The sequence below is a fragment of the Pseudorca crassidens genome, chromosome 14 (genome assembly GCF_039906515.1).
Source record: "Pseudorca crassidens isolate mPseCra1 chromosome 14, mPseCra1.hap1, whole genome shotgun sequence".
In the NCBI taxonomy this organism is placed as follows: Eukaryota; Metazoa; Chordata; class Mammalia; order Artiodactyla; family Delphinidae; genus Pseudorca; species Pseudorca crassidens.
Genome location: NC_090309.1, coordinates 42,159,297 through 42,184,884, shown reverse-complemented (window position 1 = coordinate 42,184,884; position 25,588 = coordinate 42,159,297). Strand labels below are relative to the sequence as shown.

Below are 25,588 nucleotides of genomic sequence, written 5' to 3'. Positions count from 1 at the left end.
CATAATTTCCAGTACATTAAACATATTTCTCCACAGACAGAAGAGTGGAATCAAATTAAATGACAGCTAAATCACTTGCAGCAATTTCAACTGTTAAAAGAAATAAGTGTCTCTGTTTTCTTTGTGATCACAAGATGTGCTGTAAAGGGAAATGAAATACTAAAGAAAGAAGGGAAAACATAAAGAAATAATGACTGACTTATTGCAGTACTACTACTGAGAGAAGAAAAATTCACTACGAATAAAAGGAAAAATAATCTAGTGGATTTGAAAGTTACCAAAATTCATTTCTTATTGATGAGTTCAGTGGAAGCCTAATACTAAGTAAACTGATGAAAAAAGTCAATGCGATAAACTATGAATGATGAAAGTTGAAATAAATACTTTGTGTATGGAGGACCATTATTCTAAATGCCTTTAATTTTTTAATAATTCATGTCATTATGTTTATAAAAAAGGAGGAATTATTGCTTGGTGGACTCAAAAGGCATGTAAAAAGCGTCTACAAGAATCTCATATTTAGTAATAAGGCCAAATGATATTGGTGACCTTATAGTTTTTAGTATCATGTCCTGACTTCGGCAGAAGTGCATTAGGGGGCATACACTACCAAATGTAAAATAGGTAGCTAGTAGGAAGCAGCCGCATAGCACAGTGAGATCAGCTCGGTGCTTTGTGACCACCTAGAGGGGTGGGATAGGGAGGGTGGGAGGGAGACGCAAGAGGGAGGAGATATGGGGATATATGTATATGTATAGCTGATTGACTTTACTTTGCAGAAACTAACACACCATTGTAAAGCAATTATACTCCAATGAAGATGTTAACAAAAAAAGAAAAAGAGGAAGTGAATTAGGGGAGGTGAACCTTACTTTTAAAAAATGGTGCTGATAAATGATATTGGTGCATGTGTACAGCATACTTTCTCCATCAGGGATAAACTGTTTTCCAAAAAGACAATTAATTTTTGGAAAGAACAGAACTCAATATACATATTATGTGTATGTAGGTATATACTATGCTTGTGAACATTCTAGGGAAAACAGTGGCACTTTTCAACAAAATTCAGTGTTGTCACACCCATAAGCGTATGCATACATATGCATGTGTGTCTGTGTGTGTGTTGTTTTATACCGGCCAAGATGTTAATGTGTTCAAATCAGAGCATAGAGGTTACCTGGATCTGTGTATTTGCAGGTGGGCTTATTCGCTCATTTTCCCTCTTTTCACACATCACATCATTAAAAAAAAAAAAAAAAAACTAGTTAATTTAATCGATTCAGTCAGAAGGCAGTCAATTCAGTATGGGGGGAAAAAATCACTGGAGTTACTTTTCCTGAATTGACTTTGACTGAATTAACCTTCTAATACAGTTAATTTTGAAGCCCTCTCTTCTCACACTCCTATCTTTCTCTCCCCTTTGTGTCCCCCAGTCAGTTTGTACCCTAACCCTTCACCCTCTCTCTTGCCCTTTACTCCTCCCCTCTTTCTTCCTTCTGGCTTTCCTCTTCCTCCTTCCCTCGGTCTTATTGAGAAGCCTTTCCCACCTACCCCCTGCCCTCTCTCCCCTCCCACCACACACAGCTTCCCTTGACCCACTGGGGGGAAATATACACATTCTAAAGCTAGTTTTTCTTTTTTTGAATTACAGAGATTTGAGACTATCGCTTTGCTGAAAACATCTGGCTGCCGGTCTAGAATATGACTCAAGGTAATAATTGTGATTTTTCCACTTTTAGAGGCCTCTACTTCCCAAAGGTTCTCGGGTCCCCACTCAGTGTAAACTTTCCCTCCATCCCTGGGATTGTTTGCTTCTCAATCCGGCACCCTTATGAGGGTATGTAGGAGCTACAGGGCAAGTAGTGTTCTGAGGGGTAGGAGAGGACTGGCCTGGGGAGAGGGCTTTGTCGATGTTCAGGAATCCTTTTGTGTGCCCACTTTGGAAATACTTCCTCTTATCTTTCATTTAGAATGCAGGGGATAAGGCAAAGGTGCAGGCCACATGCAAGAGATTTGAATTATGCATTAGCTGATAATGCCCCAGAATGCAAGCTTATGTCAATAAATAGCTAGGCTGGTAGGAGGAAGGAGGTCACTTTACCTGCGCTGAGGGTACCACATAGGGAGAGCTCTAGAGGGGGCCGGGGTGAAGGGTGAAAAGGAGTTCACATGCTTTTAGCTTGCTCCGATGAAGAAGCAAGAGTAAGTTAATATTGAAATTATTGTCTAATGCTTATTTACTTTTAAGTTGCTTTAACCAGGATAACAGGACTGTTTCCAGTGAAGGCCCTGTGTGTGCGAGGCTGCGTTTGTGGCAGGGTTAGTGCTTCTGTGGAACCTTATGTAAGGTTTCTCTGTCTAAGGGAGGAATTCATTTGGATCCTTTAATGGGACCTTTAAAAAGGCAAGATTGTTCAAGATGGCATTTGGCAAAATACATAATATAGAATAAAATGCTCAGGGTTTTGTTTCAGCAGGTACCCCTTCCTGATTAATATGTAGCAGAAAAGCAAGAGAAGTTAAGCTATGGAAGAAGCAGGAGGATTAAAAGAATGCTATAAATTATCTCCCTGACCCATGATACAGTACTACCCAATGTTGACGGAAGTGGATTCTTTAATCTTTGCATTACTTCTCGTGCTTTAGTAAAATGCGTCCATGGATGTGACCATTTTCTACTATGAGAAATTAGCTGTGTGTGCACACACACATGCACGCACATGATTTTTAAAAAGTATTTAGTTATATCTCCCAAGTAAATGGAAAGTGTCTGGGAGTAGGGACCATAGGACGTGAACAACTGAACCTTTGCCTCTTTCCTCACCAACAAAAGAAGAAATTACTTATGCATTTCATCATTTTCCTAGTTTTCGACAGCAATTTGCAGCTCCAGGTTCCGCAAATCAGAAGCTGGCGCTTAGTCTCTGTAGCTGTGAATGCATTTGTGAGGCCGGTTCTATGTGCACACATGCATATACACACCAACAAATTAAAAATGGATCTGGGAAAACACCCTTCTCCTCAGAGAGTCATATCAAGCAGTGTTTAAATTAAATAATTTGCAGAGTGTGGGGAATAAAGCTTTTGTAGCAGTATCTGGAGGTTATCGTCCCTTGGGAAATTCCTGCCATTCAGTCCAATCTGGTGCATGCCAATGAGACACACAGGCTGCAGACACACACTGGCAGATAGATTTTATTTTACATCTAAATTATATTCATTTCTTTGGGTTATCTGCCATTTTGTGTTGCTGTTGAGGAAAAATTAAAAAAAGGAGACGAACCTCTTGTGGAGGGTTGAGGTCATTAAGATCCAAACAAAAGTGAGGAAAGGTTATTAGTGAGCGGAATGAGGGGAGGTTGACTTCTTCCGGAGGGAAGCCAGTTTTCCCACAGCTCCTGGGGGAGCATGGCTGTGATCTGGAGAACGTTCCAGTGCAGGTCAGTGTTTGACATTGCTCCCGGCACCATTGACTGATGGCAGGAGAGGAGACATTGCTGTGATGAGGTAATGTGAGTGGGTAAACCACAAGTAGAAGAAATCAGTTGATTTCTTGCTACTGGTCCTGCTCAACCAGTATGTAATCTGAACTGGACGTTAAGAAGAAGTTTACCAGTTAGAACCTCACACCATGTCTCTAGTTAACTCATTTCTCTCCCGTCACATGTTTTCTAGCCTAATCAGCACACCTATCCAACCTGTGGAAAAGAAAAGCCAGTCACAGTGAGGGTGGTGAAGGAAATGTTTATCAGGAGAGGAGAGAAAGAGCCAGAGAGAAAGAGAAGGGAGAAAAAATATCTGCCTACCTATGTCCAGGGAACTAAAATATACTGGTTATGAAAATTAGGGTATTTTCAAGTGAAAATAGTAATTTTCCCCAGGCCTAAGATTATTTTTGTATCCTTTAGACTTCCAGTTTCCTCCCTTAAATAAATAGTTGCATATTACTAGTAGGCTGTGTAGAAGCTGGAAGTTAAATTCCCAGTGAATCCCATGTTCTGGCTCGTTGTGTTTCTTTGACGAAAATACTGGTGTTACTTTGCTAGTGCTGCCATAACAAAATACCACACAACTGCGTGGCTTCAACAATGAAGATTTATTTTCTCACTAGTTCTGGAGGCTGGAGATCTGAGATCAAGGAGTTGGCAGGCTTGCTTTCTTCTGAGGTCTCCCTCCTTGGCTTACAGATGGCCGTCTCCTCCCTGTGTCCTCACGTGATTGTCCCTCTGCTCGTGCATGTGTCTCTTTGTGTCTAAAATTTTAAGTTCACATAATTTTGATGCAGAAATTCCATTTCTGATCTATACTGCAAAAAAACTTCAAATAAATGAAGATACATGTACATATATACAATACATCTTACATATATATCATAAATATGTATTACATACTATTTTTGGTAAAACTAATAAGTTAGGAACAATAGTAAAAGCACAGTAAAGGCTACAATGTTTATGATTATTTATACTATGGAATACTATATAGCTATAAAAAACATTAAGAGAAATAGTTTTAGATAAACCTAGATATAAATCAGAATAACATAAAGTGAAAAAGTCAATTCACAGAACAATATGTGTAGTCCAATTTTGATTATGTAAAATACAGACAGAAATAAATTCAAAATGAATACGTAAAGGATGAGAGGCTCAAAAGGGCGACATAGGAAGATTCTGAACTCACCTCCTCCCATGGACACACTGAGTTTACAGCTACCTATGGTACAATTTCCTCTTAAAAAATCCCTATAGCCTGGCCGAGTGACGTTACACATTGGGCAAATGAGAAGAAAACCACATTAAAGAGGGTAGAAGAGGCTGGGACACAATCTTGCCATAAACAGCACGGTAAAGACTGTAAAATAAAGATTGTAGAGACACATCTATATTTAACAGTAACTAACTCTGTGAGAGCAGCTATTGAAAGATAACAGGAGCATTCTTTCATGTTTTTATTTGTATTGATATGTAGTGTATCGATTTTTAGCCATAAACATATATTTCTTCTTCATTTATATTTTTATAAAGTGACCCCCTAAAGTTACTGAAAATATTATTGACTTGAAAAATTTTACGTTCATAGATAAAAAGATATACATGAATAAAAAGATGGGTTACAGACGGTGGCTTTACAGGTAATAGGTTTTCTTTAAGCTTTTTCATATTTTATTCACCAAATATTCCATAGTGAGTACCCATTGCTCCACCCAAAACGTACTGAATAAAAATCCCAAAGATTGGGACCCAGAGATCTGCATGTTACAAAGCTCCTGAGATAAGTCTGGTAGTCGGCTAGGTTGAGAATAACCTGCAAAGGTTACACATCTCCAGATGATTTCAAGGCAACATTAGAATTTAAATGTGCTTAGATAGAGTGATTTCACTTAGATTTTGCTTCCAGGTAAATTCTGGAGAACGTAATTGTTTCCTTTACATTTCGTGAATTCTGATTCAGCTGCTTTTTGGCTTCCAGGTTCTCTGTCTACTGGGGTGATGCTATTATCTGGTGAGTTTTCCACACTTGTTGAATATCTTACACCTCATGCTGCTATTTATATTAACTGCATATGGTTGGTGCTCTAATTCTAAACTCAGCACTTCTGAGTATGTATTTAATTGCTTACAGAATAACCAGTGGGGTGGGTTTTAGAAAACCTGTGACTCGTTCTCTGTGTCTTCTTTTCTTTTACCTCTTCTTATATTCTTTCTTGTTTGGGATATGTCACCTTTTCAGGTTATTGAGCTCTTAGAAAAGAGACATGACTACATTTCATATATGAGCACCTTCTTTTCTTGTATCTCTCATTGGAAAGGAAGGACCAGATGTGTGTGTTTTTAAAAGAACCTTGACTTAATCTACATAACTTTGAACAATCATGTCTGCCTGCCGTCATGTCTTTCTGATACGCCAGTATGCACACCAAATGTTTGTCCACTGAACAACGAGACACTTATTTTTGTATTCCCAGACCTACTGATGTTTGCTTAGAATGCCGTTTCCTCCTGTCTGAACTGTGGAGTAAGATCCATTTTCCCTTGTCCGCTCAATAGTTCTATACTGACCCATTTTGCCTTTTGCCCCTTATGTATTTCTTATCTTGGAGGTCAAATTAAGGCTGGACTGTTATATCCCCCAATGGCTACTAAAGCAATACTGTTTGGAGAAAAGTATAACTTTGTGGCTTGTCTGTATCTTGAGGGTCTTTTTCACATTCCAAATTTCAGAAGCTCGATGAAGCTGGAGTTCCTAACCTCTCACTCACAACGTATACCACTGGCTAAGTTTCTCTTGCTATAAGAATAGCTACAAGAATGAGAATTGTCATAAAGGGGGAGAAATCTCTTCAATAATTAGGATTCATCTACAACTCGAGCATTTTATTAATTACACATTGTAATCACATGGATAGTCACAAAACCAATTGTGCAAGTCTGTATTTGGAGATTTGTAGACAGAAGACTTAACGTAAACATAGAAATGTTAAGCCTACTCAACTGTAACCTGCAAAGAAGATAACAAGAATGATTCTGTTCTCTGTATGATTTGTGAACAATGCTAAGTAAATATTCATCATTAATGTATAATAACTGTTGCTTTTGGCAGTTCACTTTTCATTTAATTTGATAATGTGTCCGGTAAATGAAGTGGTACAGGCTACAGTGTTTTACCAACACAACTGCATATTTTCAATCATTGTTAAATGAAGGCAGCTCAAGGCAATGCTTTAACCCCCACTAGTTTCGTGTGTGATAAAAAGAGAAGGCGCTATCAATCTTTATTGTCTGTCTCGCTTACTGTAATTGCATTCAATAGTCCACTGATTCTGTTGTCTGTGCTAATGTCAGGAACAGAGGAGAGCCAGATGCTCAGACTTGATCATATGCATCCAGTGGCCACTTTGATAAGTTGGCAGCAAGTCGCTGGGTTTGATGATAAATTGTTAACGCTATAGATTATGAACAGCTGAACACTGCAAGTGTACATGGAGGAAACTTCTTACCTTGTTTTAAATCTGGCATCATGATGCTAGCTAAAGGGCATGTCATGTATTATTCAAATGCATCTTGCACTGGAAATGTGCCAATGACTCATTGTATCCCTATGAATAGTAAAAGCAACAACAACAACAACAAAAATCCACAGTGATTTGAACATGACATTAATGGTCCCAGGATTATGAAAAGCATTTTGAAATACTGTTTAATAGTTTTGATTATCTAATTCAACAAGAAGAAAGCTTCTGAGTTGTATTCATGTTTAATCCATATTAAATCGTGCTCTTCCTGGTCATTTCTGTTATATTAGCTGATAAAGACAATGTTTTCTAAAAACAAACTGGTTTTTCATTAGTTAAAACCCTTGGCAATTTGCTTGTGAAGGGACATAAATTGGAGCTGGGGGGCAAGCGAGGTTTTGAGATTTTTGCCAAGATTTTGTTTCACATAGATGCTGCTACCTTTGAGAGAGATGTGATATAGGCCATTTGTACAGAGTATATACTAGGGCTTATTTCCCTTGAACCCATGCGACAGTTATAAAAGTTCAGGTCAGGGTTCTAAGTCACTGGACACCTATTAAAGTTTAAAAAAGCTGAGATGACCATGAACCATATAAAAGTATTCTACTAGAGAATGCTGAACTGTTGACCACATTTTATATGGAAAATTCTAAGTGAACCAGGCAAAGAATATTTCTTTATCTTTGGAGGAATTGCTCTTGAAGTCTCTGATCTTATATGGTTCATTTCCCTAAAATAAACATATGTAAGAAATACTGTTGTATTTAAGGATTGAGACCAAAAAGATCTCTTGCTTAACTGGTGTGTTTCCTTTTATTAGATAATGGAAATTTTGTAATCCATTGTATATTCCTTTTTGTGCTTCTAGGAAACTCAAAGACTCAATTATAGTCACCTTTTTAGCTGAGTTCTCAGCCATGATTATCTATGATTATCTCCTTCATTGTTTGCTTGTTACTTTACCTTCGTTTTCATGTCTCTCTCTAATTGTCAGGATGGGTATATAAAATCAGTGGATAGCAGAGAAAAGAAAGGAGGGAGCAAACTTTAGCAGGAGGCTTAAAGGGCAGAGTCCTGAGGTAGTTAACTGTGTCGCTAGAATAAGGACCGAAGTCTTTAGTAAAGACCAGTGTGGAATTCTGGTTGATACGGGGAAAGACACTTAGACCTACCTCTCTTATGGTCATTTCCTCTTCTTAAAAAAAAAAAAGTCGATATAATAAAAAGCATTCATGAGATCTGGTGATGATTAAATTAATTAATATAGAGCAAGCACTTAATCAATGTTAGCAACTATTGTGGTGATAATTTTTATGTGAGCTCTAGAAGGGAGAGGTAGCACACTATGACCCAAATGTTAGCGTTTACTTCTGATGGCATCTGAAATTGAGTTCAAGCCTTAAGGTAAATCTTACCCATGATTTGGTAGACTACAAATTAAATCCTGCTTAAGCAAGCTAATGGATGAGAATCTTGGTTTACTCATTTGGTTATTTAAGAGATGTACTCTTCATTCATAAAAGATGTTTAACTTTGTAAAATTCTTTATTTTAGTGTTCTTTGAGGTATCAGGCTTTTCTGTGAGAATGAGTCATTTAAATTTATACAATATTTGCAAGAACATATTGTTAGTCTAAAGTAAAATCCTGTTCCACTTCACTCATCCCTTGAGAAGGAGTTCTACCCAGATGAACCGTCCTTCCTTCTGGGTCTCTAGGATTATCGCTCATCTTTTGCTTATCTTGCTCTAGCCATGGGAGCTGCTCCTTTCTGGGCTTCTCTCCATCAGCCCTCCCCTGCTCAGTCCTATTTGCTGGCCATGCCCAAGGGTATGGCTTCCGGCTCCCTCCTTGCTTCGCCTACACACTCTCCCTTGTGGGCTCATCCAATCCAGAGGCTCTAGTGTTCATCTAGACACTGGTGGCTACCAAATTTCCATCTCCAGTGTGACCCCTTTCCTGGCACTTCAATTCACTTATTCAACTACCTATTTGACATATAAATAAGCATCTAAAACCTAGCTTGATTTTTTTCCCCTGAGGCCATCTCATTCTCCAGTCATTTCTATTTCAGTAAGTATCACCACCATCTGAAATTGCTTAAGCCAAAACTTAGTTATCATCCTTGCTACCTCTCTTTCTTCACCCACCACAGCGGTCATCAAAAAGTCCTGTTGGGTGTGTCTCTGGAACGTATGTGATTCCTTCCCCACCTTAGCCACCTGCCACCCTAACTTATCCCACTGTGGTAGCCTCCTGGTCTCTCTGCTTCCTTTCTTCCTTCCCTTGCAATCCATGGTACATAAAGAGATATTTTAAAAACACAAATAAAATCATCGTGCTGAATTCTCCCTAAGTATGGCTTCCCATCATCCTTAGGATAAATGCCAATTTTTTCCCCATTGTCCGTGAGGCCCTACTTTTCCAAAGTCATCTCTTGGATACCCTCATCCCTGTTCTTCAGGCATTATCAGTGTTGCTGTTACTCAGGGCCTTTGCATGGATGTTTTGTCTACTTGGAACATTCTTTCCCCTGATTTTTACAAGACTGGCTGCTTCACATCATTCATGTCTCTGTTTAAATGCCACCTCACATGGACTTTCCCAACAGGCATCCACACTGTCTCTTGTATTTTATTTTCTTCAAAGATTATCATTATCTGATTGCTTTCTTCTTTATTTGCCTATTTTCTGTATTCCATTACTAACATGTAAGCTTCTTGAGAACACACTTTTATCTCGTTTACCCTTGAGCATTGTGTTCAGTGTAGTCATTCAGACTGTAGATTCTGGGATCAGATTCACCAGGTTTGGATGCTGCCACTGACACCCATGGCTCAGGGATTTCACACCAGTTGCTTCCTTCTGTGTGGCTCAGTTTTCCCATGTGAAAACGGAGACTATGTTAGCGTCTGCTCAGACTGTGTTGTGGGGAATAAAGGATACCATACATGTGAAATATTTATGACAGTCCTGGCACTCTATTTTCCTGTTCACTTAGAATAGTACTTCTGTACCATCGATATTTAATAAGTATGTGAATAACATAGGAAAATATACATACTGATATTCTCATGTTTAATTGATGAATATTTTTGAATATTATCTATTTTAATATTAATTTATGAAAAGATCTTTAAATTTCTTGACCTCAGAAGAGTAATTAAAATATTGATAATGTTTATAAATGGAGAAAGAGCTCCATTCAGGCTTCCATATAACCCTTCCCAGGATAGTGCCTGAGCTTTCTGCTCTAGTTTTCAGGTCTTTCTCCAGTTCTGGCCTTGCATATTTAGTTAACTTTCTTGCTCAATTATGCATTAAAAGGATGTTTGGGGAATTCGCTGGTGGTCCAGTGGTTAGGACTTCACACTTCCACTGCAGGGGGCATGGTTTCAATCCCTGGTCCAGGAACTAAGATCCCACATGCCACGGTGTGGCCAAAAAAAAAGGGATGTCTGTTATGTTTCATCCAGCATTTCTAGACATTTGTAGCAGAAAGAACTTATCCTGTCTGCCATATTGATGAAATTAAGAGGCTCACTGTGCCCTTAATTGTATAATTACCTTTTTTTGTTAATATTTGAATTTAATTTTCAATTCTTTAAAAATAAATGTAAAAACAGTAAGAACTATGGCTGTTATTCAAATCTTGAGGCTTCTGATACATGAAGATTGTAATGGAAGCTCATGAGGTATTTTCAGTATTTCCAGATTCCTGGTGTAATTTATTTTATATGAATACACAAAAATGCTGTGCATGCTAACTAGCATGTCTTGTCTCTGTGCTTTTCATATTATCTCAGTATGATAACAATGGTTATATGATGCTGACCAGAAACTCGAGCTCTTGATGACATTTGAGACTGAGATGTTTTCGTTACACCAAACACTGATATGAGTGATTCAGATATTCCCAATATTCATAGTGGTGAGAATTTAGCACAATCTCTTTCTCAACATTTCTCACATTTCAGTAATTCATTGCAATAATTTGTAATTTTTGCCTTATTATATTACTAACCTCTTATTTATACTACATTTTGTTCCATTGTTTTCACCATACATTTTTGTGCTAAAAATCCACATTTTATAAAAAATAAACACGGAACCACTGGGAAAAGTGAAATAAAAGTAGTCTTTGATTATATAAATATTGGGGTCCTCTGCATTATAGCTTTCTGGACCTAAAATGTGAGCTAGATGTCCTTATTGCCAAAATTTACTTGGGGACGTGGACCTCCGTACTTCCATTCTAGAGTTTAACAAGATTATATTTTGTAATTGTGCAATGTGTCAGAGATGAAATTCTAATAGTCACAGCTATGAAGCACAGATAGAAAGTGTTTGCATTTTATAAGATTTTGTTCTAGAACCAGAAGGCAAAATAATGAGTATCTTTCTGTAAAATCAGCCTTGATCTAAGCACCTGGATTTATGTAGCAATTACTTTATAGCACTGAAGTATAATTAGAAGACTTTAATTTGCTAATTATTTCTCTCAACTATAGATATAATTGTAGAGACATAGGCTTTCCACTTTAGAAAGGCTAACTCCTTTTTTGAAAGTTAAATCCCCTGTACAGTATTCCTGCCAACTACTCGTCAAGTCTGGAATTCAGCTCTTGTTCTATAGCTATGTAGCCAGTGAGGTAAGGTCTCCTGACGCTTGGAGACCAATTGCACCTCCTGGGATAATAAATAACCTTCCTTCCACTTTGGTGCATTCCTTTGTCTCAATTTTTCTGAATCTTCATGCTCCTGAATCTGAGTTGCTATCCCATGTAGCACAGGACAGTTGGAACCAAACCCCAGTGTTCCATTGGTTTTCATACACAAAAAAATCCATCAGTTTCAATCATTTCATAATTTTATGCATGTATATGTATGTGTTTTCGTGGGGGAGAAGTCACATCATGCAGTCTATAGGGTCTGTTGACAATTTCTTTTCTACTCTTTAATACTCACCCCATTCACTTGAGGTAGAGGCAGGTTTCATTAAGAAAACTTACGTTCATATTTAGTGTCATTCCTGTCTCTAGTTCTGTTCTAATTTATTTTTTATTTTTTGCGGTACGCGGGCCTCTCACTGTTGTGGCCTCTCCGGCTGCGGAGCACAGGCTCCGGACGCGCAGGCCCAGCGGCCATGGCTCACGGGCCCAGCCGCTCCGCGGCATGCGGGATCTTCCTGGACCGAGGCACGAACCTGCGTCCCCTGCATCGGCAGACGGACTCCCAACCACTGCACCACCAGGGAAGCCCTGTTCTAATTTATTAAAGAGTTACTTTCAACAAAGATCGTGCTCACCCTGAAAGGAATTCTGGTGAATACTTTTCTCTCTCATCACAGATAATAATTACCTTTAAAAATTATATTAAATGTCTACCTACATATACTGTAGAAAGCTACCAATGTGAAATACACGGCCTGCTAATATGCATTCTTAAAAATTTGTGGTAAGAATTGGTAAATACGTTTAATAATAAAAGTGCTGGGACTGTGAATTGAGGTCCAGGATGGGGGATTTTACATAGGGATAATCATAGCAGGGACACCAGCTGGTAAAAAGAAATAACTTGCTTGCAGGTTAGGTTGTGATGAACTATTGTAAAGTAAATACACTTGTGTTATATTCAAGTAAGTAGAGAATCACTAGCTAAAAACACATTGCCAGATATCTGGCCATTATTACCTTCCTTAATGGATGTATTAGACTAATCTGTAATGAGCACATTTGCCTTCTAGATAGAAAGCCCTCAAAGCACTTTCAAACATTAAATGAGTGACTACTATATGCAAACACCATGCTGCCCAGCATGGCTGCTCATGTGGTTTTAAAAGTGCTTAGGAAACAGATCAGTTTCTAAAATGGGCATATTTCCCTCTACAAATTTTTTGAACACAGAAAGAACAAAGCCTAACATCTTACCTAAAGTTTAAATTAGACTAATTTCTGAATTACTGTAAATACTTTATTAAATCTTACTACCATGATGATTATCTTTATTCAGTTATGCAGAATTTTTAGAACTTTTCCCTTCGAAAGGAAAAGAGACAGTTATTTTTGTTTCATCTCTTTGACAGTGCTTTTCTCTCACCTGTCTGTGCATACATATTCTTCATCCATCATTTCTCTTGGTTTTTGAATGGTGTTGATAAATATATCTTTAGACCTTACTTAAAAATACAGTATGTTTACCAGGTAATAGCAAGGATAACTGGGGGCAAACTTGCCCCAGTGTTTCTTATGACTCAGTGTCTACAAGAATTATATGGTTGTTTTCCCTCGACAGGTTTTTCTTAGTTCTTTTTATAGATAGTATATTGTTCTGGAGCCACATTCTCTCCAAATACTGGCCAAAAAAAGAAAAGGAAGGAAGGAGGGAGGGAGGGAGGGAGGGAAGGAAGGAAGGAAGGAAGGGAGGGAGGGAGGGAGGGAGGGAGGGAGGGAGGGAGAAAGAAATCCAGGACTATGCCATGTCTGTGATAGCTAAGTTTTCGTAGTGAAATAGGTGACATATTAAGAAAATGTGAGTTCATAAGAAAGCTGTACGTTTAGAAGAGAAAAGAAATACTGGGAAGGGTGATCTTTTGGTGCTGCCAAAATTACTGAAACGTCTCCAGTTCTGCTTATCCTTAAGTGTCTGGTAGTGCAGCAGCGGTGGTCCGGGTTGTTAGAGAATTTTTACATTGTTTGGATGTTGTCCTAAGTGACTTGCCCCAGCATGTTCCATAGAGACAGGGACCTAATAAACACTTTATATGTTCACATATGTATCCCTGTCCATATTTTTGATTGAAAACAATCCTACTCTAAAATACTTGTCTACTCTGCTAAATCATTATGAATGTATTTATAGCCATGGGAATTTTTTAATGTTGTTTGATAATCTCTTGTTTTGTTTGTACTGAAAAATCATTAACTAAGAAGCAGAGAAATCAAAAAAGTGGTTTGTTAAATTCATACTACCTACTGTTCTTTCTTTTTTCCTGTATTTTCTTCAAATTAATTAAAATACACAGATGTTCAATTAAAACTATAAAAATTTTCCATGGGGCTTCCCTGGTGGCGCAGTGGTTGAGAGTCTGCCTGCCGATGCAGGGGACAGGGGTTTGTACCCCGGTCTGGGAAGATACCACATGCCGCGGAGCGGCTGGGCCCGTGAGCCATGGCCGCTGAGCCTGCGCGTCCGGAGCCTGTGCTCTGCAATGGGAGAGGCCACAACACTGAGAGGCCTGCGTACCGCAAAAAAAAAAAAAAAAAAAAAATTTCCATGGCTACAGCTGTTTTGAAGCTACATTGTTGAAAATTTAACATATCTAGTAATGATTCCCTCTCAGAAGAAATTAAATGAATGACTCTTTGCTAGATTATTTTCCATTTGATAAATTTTAAAAAATTAGAAAAAAAAACGCCCTGAGACACTGCCTGCTACATTTATTAATTAGCATGATAGACTAGCAGATATTAATATGAAAAGGTGACAAAATGGAAAATGTTTCTTGTTTTTCAAGTGAAATACCTTCAGGACTGCAGTTTATCTTATCAGCAAATGGTTATATGGTATAAATTATTAAAATTTCACCTGTAAATAGCAGACAAGTGACAAATTTCATCATCCCACATAATACGGATGGTAGAGATGTGATTATGCAGGGCTAATATAACATTTTTCTTCAGATTTTTGTCCACCCCATGCATGATAGACAGTGACACTTAAATACCAACTAGAGAAATAGGATTTTCTTCTTGGCTGGGTTGCTTTATCTCCAAGAGAATTTGGTGTTTTTTTCTCATTTACAATTTATTGTTTAATTTTTAAAGGTCTGCCTACTCATTTGTTTTCTTATGTCAAAACTAGTACATGCTCATTACATTAGCCAGGGTTCTCCGGAGAAACAGACCAATAGGGGATACACACACACACACACACACACACACACACACACACACAGAGTGAGTGGGGGACGAAGAGAGATTTATTTTAAGGAATTGGTTCACGTGATTGTAGGGGCTGTTACTTCTAAATCTTGTAGGGTGGACCGGCAGGTTGGAAACTCAGGTGGGAACTGACGTTGCTGCCTTGAGTCCAAAATCCACAGGGCAGGCCAGGCAGACTAGAAAGTCAGACAGGTTTCTACTTTTCAGTCTTGAGACAGAATTCTTTTTTCTCAGAGAAACCTCAGTCTTTGCTCTTCAGCTGATTGGATGAGGCCCACCCATATCATGGAGGGCAATCTGCTTTATTTGAAACCTACTAATTATAAATATGAATCACATTTAGAAAATACCTTCACAGCAACATCTAGACTAGTGTTTGACCAAACAACAGGGCACCATAGCCTAGCTAAAGTGACATATAAAATTGACCATCACACTCATTAAAGAAATTAAAAAAAATAAAAACAAACTGAGAAGTATATTAAAAAAGCACTTGTAATTAAGCCCCTGCAAAGAATTTCTGCTACATTTCAGTGTATACCCCATCTTCCTCTTGTGTTTGTACATCTTTTCTTCTTCCAAAGTTGAGAATATACTGTTTATTCTATTTCACAACTTTTTATTCTCTTAAGAGAACAAACACTTTCTTACTGCATTAAAATGATTTATTCTGCAACTCATATTTAATACTGCAGTATAATTAATTGAAGGACTTGTTGAACCCTTAGGTTTTCCATTTTAGAAGGACATTATATCTTTTCATACTTATCCTTTGAACATGTTACTAAACATGCATTTGCTAGTTAAAAATATGCACATTTTAAAACTTTGTGTATGCATTGCTAAATTGCCTTCCAGGAATGTTATACCAGTTTACATTCCTAATGGCAATATTTCAGAGGCCTGTTTCTCTACCCCTTTTAAGTATTAGGTGTTAGAATAAAAAATATTCCAATCTGAAAGATAAAAAAGACATTTAATTGTTCTGTAGTTTGAACTCCCTTGATTTCTAGTGATGCTGAATGAGTTTTTTACGTTTATTGAAATTTGTAGTTCTTTGAGAATTGTCTACTTTGCCCAATTTCTACTAAGATGCTTGTCATTTTCTTTTTATGAAAAACTATATACAATATATAAATTTTGCAATTTTTGCAAAATTTCCCCTGATTTATTGTTTGCCTTTCAATTTTGGTTATAATTTTTTTGATATATTGAAGTTTTTTTTTAGTATTTATTTATTTATTTGGTTGTGCCAGGTCTTAATTGTGGCTTGCCAGTTCCTTAGTTGCGGCATGCGAACTCTTAGTTGCGGCATTCATGTGGGATCTAGTTCCCTGATCAGGGATCGAACAGGGCCCCCTGCATTGAGAGTGCGTAGTCTTATCCACTGTACCACCAGGGAAGTCCCTGAAGTTTTTGTTTTTGTTTTTGAGTAGCTAGACCCACCAGTATTTTCTGTTATGTCATGCTTTTTGTTTCATGTATTATAGTTTTCTACCCCAGGATTGTATGCTTTCTGTGCTATTAGTTTTTTTTTTTTTTCTCTTTCTTTTTTTTAAGCTCTGGAATTAAATTTGATATATGGTGTGAGACAGGGATTATTTTTCAGTTTATGATTTTGTTTAAAATGCAACATTTTAATCTCTTTCTAAACATGACAGATGTTTAGACTGAAAAGGTTAGAAAGGAACAACTTATACACTTCACATCTGGTAGCTCCAACATAGACCACAGTGTTTCTGTGGCATTATTTGGTTTTCTGTCAAAAAGCAGAGTTAAATGTAACAGCAATTGCCTGAGGCTTTCATGTGTGTGAATGTGTATGTACAAGAGCATGCAAAGAGCATGCCTGTGGGATGACAGTTATGGTGTGGGAACCATTTCCAGTGTGGCTCTATGATCTTTTTAACCACAAGGTTTTCACAGACTTGGAAATTGTTCTTTATAAAGAATACCTATATCTTTAGTCAATGATCACACTATATCATTGAGTACTAGACTACATGTTTTAACTGCAGGGGTATGTACCAGGGTAGAATATGTCCAGGCACAAGAGACTGTCAATGACCAAATCTTATAATCAATGAATAATTTGAGGCAGAAAGTTTATGACAATAATCCTTAGCACAGTGTTCTTTGTGGCCCTAATGTAATTATCACTGTTGTGTGTGTGTGTGTGTGTGTGTGTGTGTGTATGTCCCCATAGGAAATGTCTTCCATTTACAAAATTGTAAGTTATTGGGTAACCTGTTTATAAGACACCATAGTGACTGAGATAAAACTTATACTAGATATTCTCCTTTTTTCCCCATCTTAAAAACCCTCATCGCCCTCATCTTCAACTTTTCATCACTAGATGTGGGACAGGAAATTGTGATGTGAAATTTCAAGTGAGCTGTATTAAGTCATGATTTTTATAATTCCCAGCAGCAGGCTTAGTATTTTATCAACGTATTTCATGTATTCACCAATTTACTTTAGATTACTAGTCTCTCTTGTTTGAGATTACTTTTTCAGAGTATCTTACAGTTTCTTTTTATCTTTTTTTCTTTATATATAACTATATTCTTCTTTTTCTTCGATTCTTTTCCATTATAGTTTTATTACAAGATATTGAATACAGTTTACTGTGCTATACAGTAAATCCTTGTTGTTTATCAGTTTATTTTTAATGTGGTAAAATTCCTTATTAATATTTGTAGGTTTTGTATCATGTATTGCATTGTTTTAGACTTGAAGTTTCTAGGAGGTGGGGCTTGGGATTTTACATTTTCTCAAGCTCCCCAGATGATGTATATAGCCATTGAAAATTTGAGAAGCAGTAGACTATTGTTCTGGGGTTTAGCATTAGTGCATTGGGAAATTTGTCATGAAATTCTGTGAAAAGATGTAGAAGGACCTAGCATAGTGGTGGCCACAGTGTAGTCATTGCATAAATATGTATTACTTATTTAATCTGGGTATCAAAAATAATTAGTAAACTGATATATGCTTGGATCTACATTTGTGGCTATTTCTAAGGAAGCTTCCATTTAAATACATGTATTTTACAGTGTATGCTTTGTATTACTAATCTCTATGAGCTTAACATTTAAAGGACAATGTTTATTGACTTTTTTAGCGTGAACAGCTCATCATTCTGTGAAAGATTCAACATTCTGAATGTCCCAGGCATATAAATATCCACAAGTACTACTTTCATTAACTAACAGAATTGCCATCTATTTGCACAGCTGCTAAATGGTCCTCTTAAAGTTTTAAAAAATAGTTCAGGTGTATGGAATTATTCAAATTATGTTAATATTCAGAGGTTTCTACCAAAATAAGAAGATGCCACCTTGTGGTACAAAAAAAAGATTCTTTAGCATGTATGCAATATGTGGTTGACAAATCTTTTGAATAATATGTGGTTGATAAACCTATCTGAATAAAGTGAAAAGAAGCTAAAATGCTCATGCTTATAATCAAGTGTTTTGATTCAGTAACCATGTCACAAATAGAAAGATCACATGGGGAAGATTACGTGGAAGGGTATTGTTTTATGACAGCAGGGTCTATTCAGCAGTATACAATAGCCATGTAGAAATTAAAATGGAGCATTTCAATGATGTTTAATATGACAAAATAAACTCAAAACATATATATTTAAATTAAGGTTGTGCTGCATTTTTAAGAGCAGTTGCTATATTTTGTTCCTTTAGGTAAAAAGCAACATTTTATTATGATTTAATTTTAATGAGCTTAAAGATAATGTTTTAACTCTGAATAATGTTTAGTATATATTAAAATGATGCTTTGTTAAGAAAACAAAGATTACTTGAAATGAATTACGATCTATGGCACTTGCCTAGATGGTAGTTCATCATATCAAATTATCCTAGAATTTCTGATGAATCAATCTTGGAAACCATGTAGTTCGATAGTCCCTCTTTTATAGGTGTGTAAATTGAGGCATAGAGATGTTGTCTGACTTATCCAGGAGCCTCTTGCTCCTCAGAGGTTGACTTTCTTTATCCTGTGCTCTGTGTACCTCCCATTCTGCATTTCAATTGGTCTCTTGTATTGAGCTGCTTCGTTTCTCAGAAAAAGAATAGAATACATTTCTCCCCTCTGAACCTTTCATTAAATGTTTATTCTGTTGCATTTCTCCAGAAGCATTTTTATATTGCCATTTTCTCCTCTTATTAGAATACTTAATATAGTTCCAAATAGTGCATAATTGAAAACAGTTTATCATATCCATTTTTATTTATTAGTGTAATAGTATCCCTGCGATCTGGTGGCAGGAAAGTACTGCACTGTTTTATTGTGATTTATCCCATTTTAAATGTTCATTTGGGTCTATGAAATTGCATAATACTTTTCAGAAATACACTTTCAGAGTATATGTTGGGAAAAACCTCAAACATCAGAATTGGTTTAGAAAATTTCATAGAAACAGTACTGTGGGATATTCCAAAGTTAAACGAATCAACCAGCCAGTCATTTCAGAAGTTTTGAAAATGTGTGCATGTGTGAGTGCTCACCAAGACCTTGTCCATAGACGCTTATCCATGACAAATGACAAAAGAAGGTACCAGAAATTCTTGTTATTGAAATCTTAGAGGGAGAAAGAACCACCTGGTGACTGGATTTATAAGAAAAAGCATCACCGATAGAATTATATTTAGATGGAATCTTGAAGACAAAGAATTCAGATAATTAGGTGGTGGTGATGGGACATTTTAAGCAGAAATGGTGTGGCCTAAGACTCTTTCTCTCTGGGACAAAATGATTAGAAATTTGCTTAGAGATTTGGGGTCGTGGGGCTTAAAAAAAGGGTAAGACTATTGAGGACATTAAATGATGAACTAAAAATGTTTAGTTTCTTTTCTGTGTATGTTGAAAGCCATGGGTAATTTTTGATTAAGAAAGTGATTTGAATAGACTGGCGTTATGGATTCAGATGATACAGAAAAAATTTTTAATAAAAATAATAGAAAATGAAATTTATGTGTGTTTATGTCCCTTAACTGAACTGATAATCTTTCTATTCTCAGGTGTGCTTTGATTTGCAAGTGTCACAGAGTAAAATATTTTTATTATTTTTATTTGGGTCCTTTCCCTTTCTTATTGTAATGGCCAAAAATAGACAGTGGACAAATTCACACTCCCTTTTCAACAGTTCACCTTTTCAACAGCACTAATTTATAGGACAACTGGCACCTTCCATGTGCAGATTTATTTTAAAAATAAATAGATAGAGACATGAAAGTGATGGTAGAATACCCCATCCTTTATAAGCTTTACAGATGGTGTTACTAGGAGGTTGGTTAACTCAGTATGGCCCTGTATAGGCCTCAAGCAGCTAAAAAATACCTTTCTTAAAATTGTCCCTGTGGTAAGCAGAATAATGGGTCCCCAAAGATGTTCACGTTCTAATCCCCAGAACCTGTGAACATTTTAGGGTATATGGCAAGAGGGATCTAAGGTAGAAGATGAGATTAAAGTTGTGGGTCAGTTGATCTGAAAATAGGGAGATTATTCTGGATTACCTGGGTGGGCCCAATGTAATTACAGGGGTCCTTCAAAGTGGAGGAGGGAGATGAGATGGAAGAGGAGATTGGAGTGATAACAGTGTGAGGACTCAGCTCTTTATTGCTGGCTTTGAAGGTGAAAGGGGGACACAAGCCAAGGAATGTGGGCAGCCTTCAGAAGCTAAAAAAAAGCAAGAAAACAGATTCTCCCCTAGTAGCTCTCCAGAAAAAGTTGTAGCCCTCTGGGCATCTTGATTCTAGCCCAGTGAGACTTGCTTTAGACTTCCGACACACGGGATTTTCAAATAACGTTTTGTTGTTTTAACCCACTCAGCTTGTGGTAATTTGTCACCACAGCAGTAGAAAACAAATACAGCCCCTACCAAAGAACAAACACATAATCCTAATGGTGACGAGGAGGATAATTCTCCTCCTCAACTTCCTCATCCCCCTCTTAATCATCATCGTTTTATAGTTACCCTTTGTGGAGGATTTACTATTTATCTGTTAAGTGCTTTACATATATATGAAGATATCTAATCTCATCCAGTTCTTACCGCCAACTGGATGGTAGGTGTTATCTCCAGTTTGCATGATAAGCAAAGACTCAGAGGGATTTGGAGAGAAATTGCCCAGGAACTTGCAGTTTGTATGTGGCAGAGACAAGGTTTAAAGTATCTGAGGTCAAAGCCTCATCCTCTTTAGTGGAGGAGTGGTTGTGAGGCAGGAGAACCTTGGGCTGAACATATTGGTTCATGAGCCTGACCAGCTGGTTTGAATTCTGGCTCCTTAATTTACTTAATTTCCTGGTTAGATTAGATGGTTGTGCTCAGGACACAATAAATCCTCAGTATGTCTTGGTTATTGCTATGATTTATTGCTATTATTATTATTATTATACATGGATGGCACAATAAGAGTAGTCATTGTCATCCGAAGGTGATTGTTAAAGTGATCGCTCCTACATCCATTTTACTGAGCTTAACTGTAAACTGTCATTTCATCCATGAATTTGGGCTATTGGAATTTGTTGAAACGCCTCTCAGTAAGCTTGAAACTCATGAACTGATTTATTTGTCGCGGTCCTTATTTCTAACTGCCGGACATACCCTATTTTACTCTGTCAGCTCCTGCCTATTGCTGGACAGTATCTTGAAATATTCACTGTAATTCCTTTGCCTGGCCTCAGCTTTCTGCAGAGATCTGCTTCCTTTGAAAAGTTACCTGGGTAAAGGGAAATAGGCTTCTGACTGGAGCGACTACAGTCCTTTGGGTATAAGTGACGATCCCTCTGTCCCACCATGGTCAGTAGATGGCATTGTGATTTCATTGGACACCTAGGTAACTTAGAGCCCATCATATCATCTCACGGATGAGCCCCATGTCATGTCATTAGGTCTCCCCAGTAAACTTTTGGTAATCCAAAACAACAGGATTTCTGGTGTCCCAGGATTCTGATTCCATTGGCTAGTATAAGGCTATCTTTCATCTCTGGCCCTAGACCAGGACTGGAGTCAGTGTACACTGGATGGCCAATTCCAGGATGTATTATATCTGATACTAAGTGAGGCCCCAACACCTGGGACCATCGGATATCAGTCTTTTCCTAGTCAGCTTCCTGACCTTCCATTTGATCTCAACTCCTTTGACTTCTACCATACTCTCTCCTTGTTCTTTTTCAGCTCTCGTTCTTGGTTTTCTTCATTCACTTCTATAGTTGTGACGTTAAAAGAGAGTTTTCTCCAGTTTTAAAACTCCCACCCTCTACTCTTCTTGTTCTACCCTTTCTGGATGCTTTTACTGACTTTCATGCTTGCAGCTATTGTGCCCGGGCTGATGACTTCCTATACTATCTCACTAGCTCTGAAATTCTTCCCTGGGTTTTAGAATTACAAATCCAATGGCTTACCAACTGGAGGTTTAGATGAATCTTGAAATCGACAAGTCTGAATTTGAACTTGTCATCTTCCCTGTATACCTATGTTCTCTATCTTAGTTGTGGCATCAGTATCATCTCATTTTTAAATGATAATAAATTCTTTTCCCCATTTTTATTTTAAATATATTTCTTGAATCTTTTTTCTCTCCATCCTCATCACTGTTCTAATTCAAGTCCTCATGTTTGTCTAAATTTTAACTTTGTTTTTGATCATTTTTCATGAATAGGTATAAATTTTATCATTAAATAAATCCATCAAGCTTTTTAGTTTTTAATTCATTCCATTGTTTTAATGCTTAGATGGTACTAGTCTACCATGAAATGTTAAATATTCATCAGATTTTTCTCTAGATTATGGTTTCTTTTTTCTTTATAATTAATTATCAATGCTTTTATAGTTTCTTTTTCTTTTCTTTTTTTTCCTTAAAGAACAAAAATTTATTTTCTCACAGTTCTGGAGGCTGGAGATCAAGGTGCTTGCAGGGTTGATTTATCTTGCAGCTTCTCTTTTTGGTAGTTTTTCTTTTTAATATTAAAAGAAAATTATCCCATTATTATCATTACTTATTTAAGTTTTGGCACTTGCCTCTTCTTTCTTGATTGAGTTTGTTGAATGTTTACTCTGATGATTTTTACAGAAACTAATTCTTAAAATTATTAATTTTAGTGTATCTTTGGCTTTTTAAACATTTCTAGCTCTATCCTTAATATTTTCTTCTTTCTGTTTTTTTAGTTTTTTTTTGTTGTTGTTGTTGATAACATTTAGGAGTATGAATTTGCCTCTAGTTTTCAGGTTTTTAAGCAATCTTTAGATATAATATGTGGTAATTTTAGAAGCATTTATATTATGTGAAATTTCACATATATACAATGTAAAGAGCATAATTTAATCAACTCCTATATACCTATCACCAGACTTCAACAGTTATCAACATTTTGCCATACTTGTTTTACCTGTGCCCCCAACCTTTTTTTCCTACAATATTTTAAAGCAAGACTGAGACATCATAAAATGTAGTAATATTAACTTATATTTTAGGATATATATGTGTGTAGGTATGTATGTGTATGTATGTATGTTTGTATATATATGAATATGTATATATACACACATACTCTTACCCACACTTTTCTGTATTATTTCTGCTTCTGCTTATTTATTAATTAATGAATTATTAAATTTATTGAGCTTCCCCCCATGAGATAGTATCTTATCAATTTTTAAACATACCATACATGAATTCTTCAAAGGCAAATTCTGCTTTTAGAGTAGGCAGCTCAATACATATCTTATTATTAACTATATTATCAATTCTGTGTTACTGTTATTTTAATTATAATAGCCCAATTCTCCATGTTCTCAAAGTCTTCATGGTCATCCAAGATGTATTAAAATCTGTTGTGAAAACTTGTTTCTTCTCCTTTTTCATTTTATGTTTGTCTGCCAGTTTTACCGTAATACATTTGAATGTTTTATTATTTGACACATAAAGGTTCATGGCTGCTATATTTTTATTGTCATAATTTTTATCAATATAAAACAGTTTTCTTTTATCCTGTTTTATGCTTCCTGCCTTAAAACCTGAATCGTCCAGAGTTAGCATTGCCACCTCTACTTTCATTTAATTTGTATTTGCTTGAAAAATCTCTACTCACTCTTTTATTTTTAACGTTTACCTGCACTTCCAAATTAGAGATATCGTAGTAGCAGCACATAGAGTGTGTCTTTTCACTCAATCTGGTCGTTTACCAGCTATTTCCAATTTTTTCAAAACTGATAAATTTGTTCTTAACTCTTTTTATGATTATCTTCCTTTTTATGTTTTCTTTTATTTCCTTCAACTTTTGGATTTCTATATTTTTTGTTCCCTTTGTTTTGGTTGCTATTGTTTTAATAAATTAGGCTTTCACCTTCTCTAGTGACTAGGAAAGCAGATATCATGATACTTATTCTAGCCATTTTCCAAAACATCCAACTTCGATTTTTCCAAATACTGAAGTATAGAAAGAAACAATATCTTTTGTTTATCCATAACGAATGCTTTTATAGTCCCTTCCCTATCCCCCACACCCTGCTTGTTCCCATCAAAAGGGGTGTTGGACTTAGATTGATATTATTAAATTATTTTTATTTCAGATATATTCTTTTGTAAGAATTATTTTTGAAATTTGCATTCAGATTTGAAAACGTATTTGCCACAGCTAGGTAGGGCTAACACTTACACGGTTTAATTATTTCAGGGCTCATCACTAGATTGTATATCCCAACTTCCCTACTCATGAGGTTTTTAATTTTAATTCATGTTTTAGTAGTCTTGTCTTCCCACCTTCTTTTTCTTTTGCCTCAAATTGTTCTTTATTTTTATGGTATATTGAGGATGGCTAGCAATTTCCTACAATTATTTCCTGGTTTTTATAAGAGAGAGAAATATCTAAAACTTCTGAGTGATACTTCCTTTGCTTGTTTTACCATATTTAACCACAGGTCCCTGTTGTTTTATCTCTCTTACATTCACTCACATGAGAACTTTTCTCCAGATTCATTGCTTTCCATTTTTCCTCCTTGCACCTTTCTTCACTTACTATTGGATAACTTAATGTGTTCATTTTCCTTCTTAATTTCCAGTGCCAGTGAGCATCCACGTGGTGTGGTTCTGCTCCGCTGAGGTGGCCTCGTCTACTACCCCACCACCCACCAAAAATAATGGAATGAATTGAAACCATAACCTTCAGGATTCACTGAGGGCAGTACTCTTCCAGTTCTTTCTAGCATACTTCATTTGCATCTCCCAGGATGCAATGTGCTGTAATTATCCTCTTACCTCTTTTCCTCAACTGTTATTTTCTGAGAGTGTTTTTCTATCTGAATAGGATAAAAATATGAGTGGACAGGAAGGGAGTATAATATTCTGTCTGCCTGAAAATCAGCACCCATTTTGAACAGAATGGCTGCTCAGTTTCCTGTTTATTAAGGGATCCAAATCTCTGAGCTGAGCTGTGCAACAGACAATGGGAGCTTAAAAAAAGAAAACCTACTGCTCTTTCAAGGAAGTGGACTTTTCTGTTTCATGAGGTGATGCTTGGATTGGCTACCGACTGTCTTCTCACTCCTGATGCATCAGCCTTATAATCACTCTAAATTTTTCCCAGATTTCTGGCACTGGGTTTCCTGT

General features: G+C 36.7%; 1 long non-coding RNA gene across 3 annotated transcripts in view; it reads left to right on the top strand.

Moving 5' to 3' along the window:
• Positions 1–25,588, top strand: part of LOC137205657 (uncharacterized) — a 587,325-nt gene that overhangs the window by 213,006 nt on the left and 348,731 nt on the right. For all 3 annotated transcript variants that reach the window (XR_010934242.1, XR_010934241.1, XR_010934240.1), the window contains exons 2-3: positions 1,652–1,711; positions 5,473–5,505. This is a non-coding gene — a long non-coding RNA (uncharacterized lncRNA). The remainder of the gene's footprint in view (positions 1–1,651; positions 1,712–5,472; positions 5,506–25,588) is intronic.